The sequence below is a fragment of the Oncorhynchus tshawytscha genome, linkage group LG31 (assembly GCF_018296145.1).
Source record: "Oncorhynchus tshawytscha isolate Ot180627B linkage group LG31, Otsh_v2.0, whole genome shotgun sequence".
In the NCBI taxonomy this organism is placed as follows: domain Eukaryota; kingdom Metazoa; phylum Chordata; class Actinopteri; order Salmoniformes; family Salmonidae; genus Oncorhynchus; species Oncorhynchus tshawytscha.
The window spans coordinates 1,424,770-1,434,195 of NC_056459.1; positions in this window are offsets into that span (position 1 = coordinate 1,424,770).

Sequence of the window (9,426 nt, forward strand, 5' to 3'; positions counted from 1 at the left end):
TAGCAAAACAGTCCTGTAGCATAGCATCCGAGTCATTTCACCACTTCCGTATTAAGCAGGAATCAGGAGGATATAATTATTGTCAGATTTTCCAAATGGAGGGCCAGGGAGAGCTTTGCACGCGTCTCTGTTTGGAGTAAAGGTGCTCTAGAGTTTTTTTTGTTGCTCTGTTTGCACATGTGACATGCTGGTTGAAATTAGGTAAAACTGATTTGTTTGCTTGCAATAAAGTCCCTGGCCACTAGGAGCACCGCTTCTGGGTGAGCATTTTCTTGTTTGCTTATGGCCTTGTACAGCTCGTTGAGTGCGGTCTTAGAGCCAGCATCGGTTTGTAGTGCTAAATAGACGGCTACAGAAGATATAGATGAAAACTCTCTTGGTAGATAGTGTGGTCTACAGCATATCATGAGGTACTCTACCTCAGGCGAGCGATACCTCGAGACTACCTTAATATTATACATTGCGCACCAGCTGTTATTGGTGGCCCCTCGCTTCTCCTCCTGCACACGCTCAGACATGGTGTGGCAGAGGGTGTGCTGGAAGCTGTTTGAGAACATCCCAAAGTGCTGGGTGGAGAGAGTGCTGACTGGGATGGTGCAAGCTATCAGCAGGTAAGGGAAGGGGAGATAGCTAGAGGTTATAAAATGGTTTCAAATTGTCTGTATCTTTGTCCCATCTCTTTCTCTCATATTGTAAGTGTTATTTTTCCTCTATGCCTGACAGAGGTCCAATGATCATGGGGAACCTGGTGTTGAAGAACAAAAAGGCCCGGTTTATTGTCACCTATAAACTGCTCCAATACAAGTATGAGGTGAGACGGTGAACTGATGTTGAACTGGGCAGTCATTCATTCATTCTGTACGATGCATCTATTCATTCTATCATTGTTGGAATTGAACAGACCTCTGTTATAGCTGAAGTCTTCATCTTACTTCACAGACTCATGTTTTGATTATTCTTTTGGGTTACCTGACTCAGGACAGGAAGATGCCACTACTTATACAGTTGAGTGTACAAAGAAGTCTTTGGTGTTGTGATGATATATTTGTATTTATGACAATGTTGTAGATTTTGTGTGTGTGACTGTGCGTGTGTCCAGGTGCTGCGGTCGCTGTGCCAGGCCTGGAGCAGTAGCTCTATGTGAGCCGGGCTCTGCTGCTGTGTGTGGGACTACTGAGTGATGCAGAGTTACAGGTGCTACGCTCAGGTACACCCCCAACACTACGGTACAGTATTGTGTCACATGATTTGACCTGTCTGCCTCCGGGTTGTATTCAATGTACAAATCATGCACAATTTTGACAAGGTGGGAGATACATACTGAATTTATACTGTTTTCCAAGTTATGTGTTGCTTTTTCACATTTGTTAATTGGTTTTGTAAGAGTTGGTTGGTCGGTTCATTCGTTTTCCAGTATGTTGATGCCATTGGTTAAAAAAGTAAAGGTAAGCTGCAGGGTCCAACCAAAAATATAAGCTTGTTTTACTCCATTGTTTGTAAACAATATCATTTTACAAAAAATGATATTTTGGTTGCATAAATAATGATTAACAAATATTACAATGAATGTGAATATGAAATATCAAAACCGAATGGAAACCCCTTTTGTTATTGGCAATAATTAACTTAATAGTGAGACATGGAATAGTAAAAAAAAAAGTGTATTTTGTAACGCTGGATGTTTGAAATATGAGTAGGTGATTTGAGTCATGCTTCTTCAGTAGTGGAATACATTAGCACATGAATGTTGGAAATAAATATTGTGTGTAAATACTGGAGTGATGTATGATTGTTAATAAAACATTTCATAGACCAATTTTTGACACGGTGTCCATGAGAATACAAGTATGTTGAAATTATGTTGTTTTCAAGTCATTGAAACAATAACCTGCTCCCAGACAGACTAAACAACTTCTTTGCTCGCTTTGAGGACAATACAGTGCCACTGACACGGCCCGCTACCAAAACCTGTGGGCTCTCCTTCACTGCAGCCGATGTGTGCAAAACATTTAAACATGTAAACCCTCGCAAGGCTGCAGGCCCAGAAGGCATCCCCAGCCGCGTCCTCAGAGCATTCACAGACCTGGTGTGTTTACGGACATATTCAATCAATCCTTATCCCAGTCTGCTGTCCCCACATGCTTCAAGAGGGCCACCATTGTTCCTGTTCCCAAGAAAGCTAAGGTAACTGAGCTAAATGACTACCGCCCCGTAGCACTCACTTCCGTCATCATGAAGTGCTTTGAGAGACTAGTCAAGGACCATATTACCTCCACCCTACCTGACACCCTAGACCCACTCCAATTTGCTTACCGCCCCAATAGGTCCACAGACGACGCCATCGCAATCACATTGCACACTGCCCTAAACCATCTAGACAAGAGGAATACCTATGTGAGAATGCTGTTCATCGACTACAGCTCAGCATTTAACACCATATTACCCTCCAAACCCATCATTAAGCTCGAGACCCTGGTTCTCAACCCCGCACTGTGCAACTGGGTCCTGGACTTCCTGACTGGCCGCCCCCAGGCGGTGAGGGTAGGTAACAACATCTCCACCCCACTGATCCTCAACACTGGGGGCACAAGGGTGTGTTCTCTTAGCCCTCTCCTGTACTCCCTGTTCACCCACGACTGCGTGGCCATGCACGCCTCCAACTCAATCACCAAGTTTGCAGACGACACTACAGTGGTAGGCTTGATTACCAACAACGACGAGACGGCCTACAGGGAGGAGGTGAGGGCCCTCGGAGTGTGGTGTCAGGAAAATAACCTCACACTCAATGTCAACAAAACAAAGAAGATCGTGGACTTCAGGAAACAGCAGAGTGAGCACCCCCCTATCCACACCGACGGGACAGTAGTGGAGAGGGTAGAACGTTTTAAGTTCCTCGGCGTACACATCACGGACAAACTGAAATGGTCCAACCACACAGACAGCGTGGTGAAGAAGGTGCAGCAGCGCCTCTTCAACCTCAGGAGGCTGAAGAAATTCATCTCGTCACCAAAAACACTCACAAACTTTTACAGATGCACAATTGAGAGCATCCTGTCGGGCTGTATCACCGCCTGGTACGGCAACTGCTCCGCCCATAACCGTAAGGCTCTCCAGAGCGTAGTGAGGTCTGCACAACGCATCACCAGGGGCAAACTACCTGCCCTCCAGGACACCTACACCACCCGATGTCACAGGAAGGCCAAAAAGATCATCAAGGACAACAACCACCCGAGCCACTGCCTGTACACCCCGCTATCATCCAGAAGGCGAGGTCAGTACAGGTGCATCAAAGCAGGGACCGAGAGAAAAACAGCTTCTATCTCAAGGCCATCAGACTGTTAAACAGCCATCACTACCATTGAGTGGCTGCTGCCAATATACTGACTCTACTCCAGCCACTTTAATAATGGAAAAATTGATATTATAAATGTATCACTAGCCACTTTAAACAATGCCACTTCATATAATGTTTACATACCCTACATTACTCATCTCATATGTATATACTGTACTCTATACCATCTACTGCATCTTGCCATCTTGATGTAATGTATCACTAGCCACTTTAAACAATGCCACTTTTATATGTTTACATAGCCTACATTACTCATCTCATATGTATATACTGTACTCTATACCATCTAATGCATCTTGTCTATGCCGTTCTATACCATCACTCATTCATATATATTTTTATGTACATATTCTTATTCATTCCTTTACACTTGTGTGTGTATAAGGTAATTGTCGTGAAATTGTTAGGTTAGATTACTCGTTGGATATTACTGCATTGTCGGAACTAGAAGCACAAGCATTTCGCTACACTCGCATTAACATCTGCTAACCATGTGTATGTGACAAATATGATTTGATTTGTCAAACCAAAACCAAACGTAGATGGACGTTGGGCATAATCATCTTTTTTATGTCTTTTCAACTACATTTTGTTAGGTGGGATGCCATTGCACAACCATAGGCTTCTGCAAGCAAGGTCACTGCTGCTGAGGTTAATACATTTTTGAAGATCTGAAGTAATCTATTTAATTTGTCGATTTAGCTAAAATAGACATATCACCTCTATAAAAAATAAATATTAGGCTAGTTGATTTGCAGCCAGCCACCATTATTGTGTTATTGTGCCTATTTCTCAAATCAATATGGACATGGGGGCTTCTTTGTTGGAGGGATCCCTATTCAGAAACAAGAGATAGCCTAGGTCTCTAGTGCCGCATTCAAAACAACTGGGAACTCGGGCCTCTTTCTAGAGCTCTGACTTTCTGACCTAAAGATCACTGATGTCATGATCCCAGTTGTCTTAAAAGCACCATAAAACTCATGGTAGGCTATACCCTTCGCCAGCTCATATCTGTGTGACGCTGGATTCAGTGCTCTCGTCTGCATTAAAACCAAATATTGATCCAGGTGGGATGTGACAGCTGAGATAAGGTGAGCACTGTCGGCCACGCCATTTGACTTTGAGAAACTTCAACACGACATGCATCAAGCACACCCATCTCTCATGAGTGTTTTTCAATTGACTGCCAAAGCCCAAAATAAAAAAGTAAACATTGGCTGTTAATTATGTAATTCTTTTCACATGGGTGGGGTAGCAATACTTTTCAGATGTCAAACTGGGGTCGTGGTTCAGAATCGTTTGGGTTTCCTCTTGATTGCTAGAAATAGCATAAATTGTTCGTTCAACAGTACTGACAAATGTATTGATGTATTGATTTGAGTTTCTGTGCCTCTGCCTAACCACACATTGTTTTCACTATGTGGCAATGATTCAAGTGCAACGGTCAAGTGGAGCCTTTTCCCATGATCTAAGGGCGCTCATTTAGATTTGGAAGATTAACCATATTACAATGATTTTGAGATACAAAGATGATACTATAATATACACTACCGTTCAAAAATGATGAAGGCCACTTTTATTGCTTCTTTAATGAGGACAGAAGTTTTCAGGTATGCTAACATAATTGCAAAAGGGTTTTCTAATGATCAATTAGCCTTTTTAAAATTATAAACTTGGATTAGCTAACACAACGTGCCATTGGAATACAGGAGTGATGGTTTCTGATAATGGGCCTCTGTACACCTAATGTAGATATTCCATTAAAAATCTGCCGTTTCCATCTACAATAGTCATTTACAACATTAACAATGTCTACACTGTATTTCTTTCTAAGTGATCCAAAACTTTTGAACGGTAGTGTATATATGTTTATATATTGTTTATTTTTTTCTTCGCGATTTTGGAAATTCTCCCGGAACCTGATTTTCATATCATATTCATACCACATGGGTTAGGCCATCAATGCCTTTAGGCTATCCATTTCTGTGGAGAAGTCTTATGGTTGGTTACAAACTGGGCTTGAATTGGTCCAGATTATATAAAGCGATCTAGGCTATAGCAATGATTAACTCCACGATTATTTCTGCATAGTCTACTAGCCCATCGAAGGTCTTGCTCAGCCTCAACATGGATTCTTGTTAGGCCTATAGGCTTAGGATGTAAAGCATGTGTCATTATCCCACAGAAAATATGGTTGTTTTAAATGCTCCGCAAGTTAGAATATTAGTGGTTGGTTATGCCTATAGCAAAATACTAATAAGATAGCATGGGTATTGAAGGGTATGGGTCTATTCATAGACCAAACAGCTTAACAGATAAACACTTTTTTTTCTCTCAGGAGAATCACATTGAATCAGGCTATTAATTTCAGCGCAGTTGCGTTCTTACACATTATCTCAAACGGAACCGAAAACATACCGGTCTAATTTCAATCACCGATCATGACAAGGCCTGAACACAAGCCCACTATCGCCTACAGATTTGATACACATGAAGGCCTATATCTAATCTGGATTTTACAAAGAATACTGTGAGTAGGAATCTTTGACTTCCCACCGCACTGTATGTGTTCCCAATTAGACTACATTTAGTCATATTAATAAGGTTTGACAGTTTTACTATCCATTTGCATAGACTAATCAATGTGATTAATGATATTTAATACCTTCTGCTTTTTAGGAATACATCAGTATACATCTGTAAAAATAATAATTTGTTTCGATGCTCCGCATTGGGCCTTTGATTTTTCATTTGTTTCCATAAATGACTATTGTAGTGGAAAAATAAGAGAAGGTGATATACTCACTACTAATGACTGGGTGGCGTGCGAGGCCCAGCATAATGACTCAATCACGCTGTATGACATTGTTTGGATGGCAGACCATCTGTGGGCTATCACAAGGTTCAAACATACCTTATCTGTGGCCACTGACGAGAGGTGTGAAGACCGATGAAACAACAAAGTTAATGTTACTGTGTGCATTAAATTGTCATGTTTGGATTGTTTCAAGAGTTGATAAGGAGCTATGAATTTTGATATGTTATTGTACTGTAAGTGCTTTGGATTTGTTACAGGGAAACTATTATTTAGTTCATCGGATGATGGATTGTTCAGAGGGAATGTCTACCCCTATCATTTACATTTAGTTGATTATATTAGAATCTGTTTTCCTGTCTTTTGTTTTAAATAGTTGTTTCTGCTTGAATTTGGTTGAAAAGACAGTGAATTTGTTCATAATTTGAGAACTTGCTACCAAGCTCCTGTGTTCCGTGTGGCTCAGTTGGTAAAGCACGGTGCTAGAGTTGTGTGTTCGATTCCCACAGGGGATCAGTACGAAAATGTATGCACTCACTACTGTAGGCTAGTGTAGGCTGTATAAGAGTGTCTGCTAAAATGTAAATGTATCAGACACACATCGTATTTTGTCTTAGAGATGATTCTGAACTGAAGACACGGTGTAACCAGGTTAAGTATTAACCTATTGGTGATAGTCATTTAGTCTGTGTTATTCTGTAATGTATCATTTATTTCCTGTACACTGTAATTGTGTCAATTATTTTATGACTAAAATATCATACTAGTTTAATTGAGTAACTACATAAAGCTGTCCCAACAGCAGAGTCCCAGCAGCAGTCCCAACACCTTACCACTGTTACACCTTGTTGTGCTGTGCTCACTTGAACAGGAAGGTGGTGCTGCTGTCCTTCCTGGGAAAATGTTGTCATCAAAGTCTGTCATTCTCTGGATTTATGGTGCTTTCAAGACAGCTGGGAACTTTGATAAAAACAGGGTCGAATCATGACTTTAGTAATCTTCAGATTGGAGCTCAAGAAAGAGGCCGGAGTTCCCGACTTGGAATTCCGAGTTGGATGACCGCTCAAAACGTATTTTCACAGTCGGAGCTAGTTTTTTCCCCGAGCTTCCAGTTGTCTTGAACTCACTGAATTCTGAGATTTCCCAGTTCCGAGTTTCCAGTTATTTTGAATGCTGCCGAAGTCCTGCTGGATTGACAGAATGGCCAATGTTGAATGTTTATCCTTTTAAGCTTGGAAAAGATAACCTTGAACCCATACTTGGACTACACATCTACTCCACTGGATAGCAGGCTAGTGATTGCTTTGCAATGGTTGCAGTTAGCCATTGATTCCTTCCAAACCACTCATTGTTACATTTGCGATTTCTAACTGATTGTATAATGTTTATGTTCAATGGCTGAGGAGCACCGATACGTTTTATCTATAATTTCTCTTCATAATTTCACTTCATATGACAAGGATTGAAAAGGATTTGCCAGTAGATTGTCAACTTGATTCATGATGATGACTGCTAGCTAAGATTTTGAAAGTTTGATGTTGACATGATCAGTCAAAGCAAAGCTACTGTAGATATAACGTGATTTGACTTTTTATCTGTGGACAATGACTTGGAGCCTTCTTGGATGGGCAGTTCCAATGTAACTCTTTGGCAGCACCCAAGGTACTTGAATTTGTTTGCTCTCCCTGTAGATTTTGCGGTGACGTAGTTTCCCCTTGAGTGACAGAACACTGAGCCAATCACGGTGCAACTAGAGAACATTACTAACCCCTATGCTCCATATTTTCCACTGGCTGCCCCACCGCCACAGAAAGCACTGAGCAAGCCTGAAACACCTGCATTTTGGAGCTGCCTTCCTCAAGAAATCAAGAGACCATGTTTGTATGCTTTATTAACTCAAATATTATTTTTTATTTTTTTTTACATTGTTTGCAAACTGATCTGTGACATGTATTAATGCCAAAATAACATGTAAACGGGCACCAAAAAAATATTAATATATATATTTGAAATTATATATATTTTTAAGCTAAACTGGTGAATCTCAAAACCGGTTGCCACTGGGCCTATTCTATGTAAAGATTAGGCTATGTGTATTGAGTGTAATAAAAAAAAGATGTCTAGACAAGGAGGGAATGGGTGTGTAGCGAAGCTGCAGTAAAGGCATGTTTCTGTCTCCCGACAAATCGTGTGCATTTATTGTCATTGTGTGAATTGTTTGTCATTGTGTGACTTCTTTAGGCTACCCTTTGATTGTTAATGTTGATAAATTCCCCTTTATGTACACTAGATGGCCAAAAGTATTCGGCTATTTCAGCCACACGCGTTGCTGATAGGTGTCGAGCACGCAGCCATGCAATCTCAAGTTTTTTAATACGATAGCTCTTGACACATAGATGAAAATAATCATGGCCTCTAAACCTTCAAGCTGCATACTGGACTCTATTCCAACTAAACTACTGAAAGACTTGCTTCCTACGCTTGGCCCTCCAACGTAGAACATAACATCCACCGGATGTGTACCAAACTCACTAAAAGTGGCAGTAATAAAGCCTCTCTTGAAAAAGCCAAACGACCCAGAAAATATTAAAAACGATTAAAAACTATTCTCTTTCTCTCCCTCTCCTCCCAGAGGACTTCAATGCTGTCCTCAGTCCACCTGGTCGTGCTGCTGCTCCAGTTTCAACTGTTCTGCCTGCGGCTATGGAACCCAGACCTGTTCACCGGAAATGCTACTTTGTCCTGCTGTTTTCATCTCTCTCTCTCTCTCTCTCTCTCTCTACCGCACCTGCTGTCTCTAACTCTGAATGCTCGGCTATGAAAAGGCAACTGACATTTACTCCTGAGTTGCTGACCTGTTGCACCCTCTAGAACCACTGTGATTATTATTATTTGACAATTTGAACATGTTCTGTTATAATCTCCACCCGGCACAGCCAGAAGAGGACTGGCCACCCATCAGAGCCTGGTTCCTAGTCGCCGTGCTTCTACATCTGCATTGCTTGCTGTTTGGGGTTTTAGGCTGGGTTTCTGTATAGCACTTTGTGACATCGGCTGATGTAAAAAGGACTTTATAAATAAATGTGATTGATTGAATCTACATGACACACATTGGCAGTAGAATGCCCCGTACTGAAGAACTCAGTGACTTTCAATGTGGCACCGTCATAGGATGCCACCTTTCCAACAAGTCAGTTTGTCAAATTTCTGCCCTGCTAGAGCTGCCCCGGTCAACTATAAGTGCTGTTATTGTTAA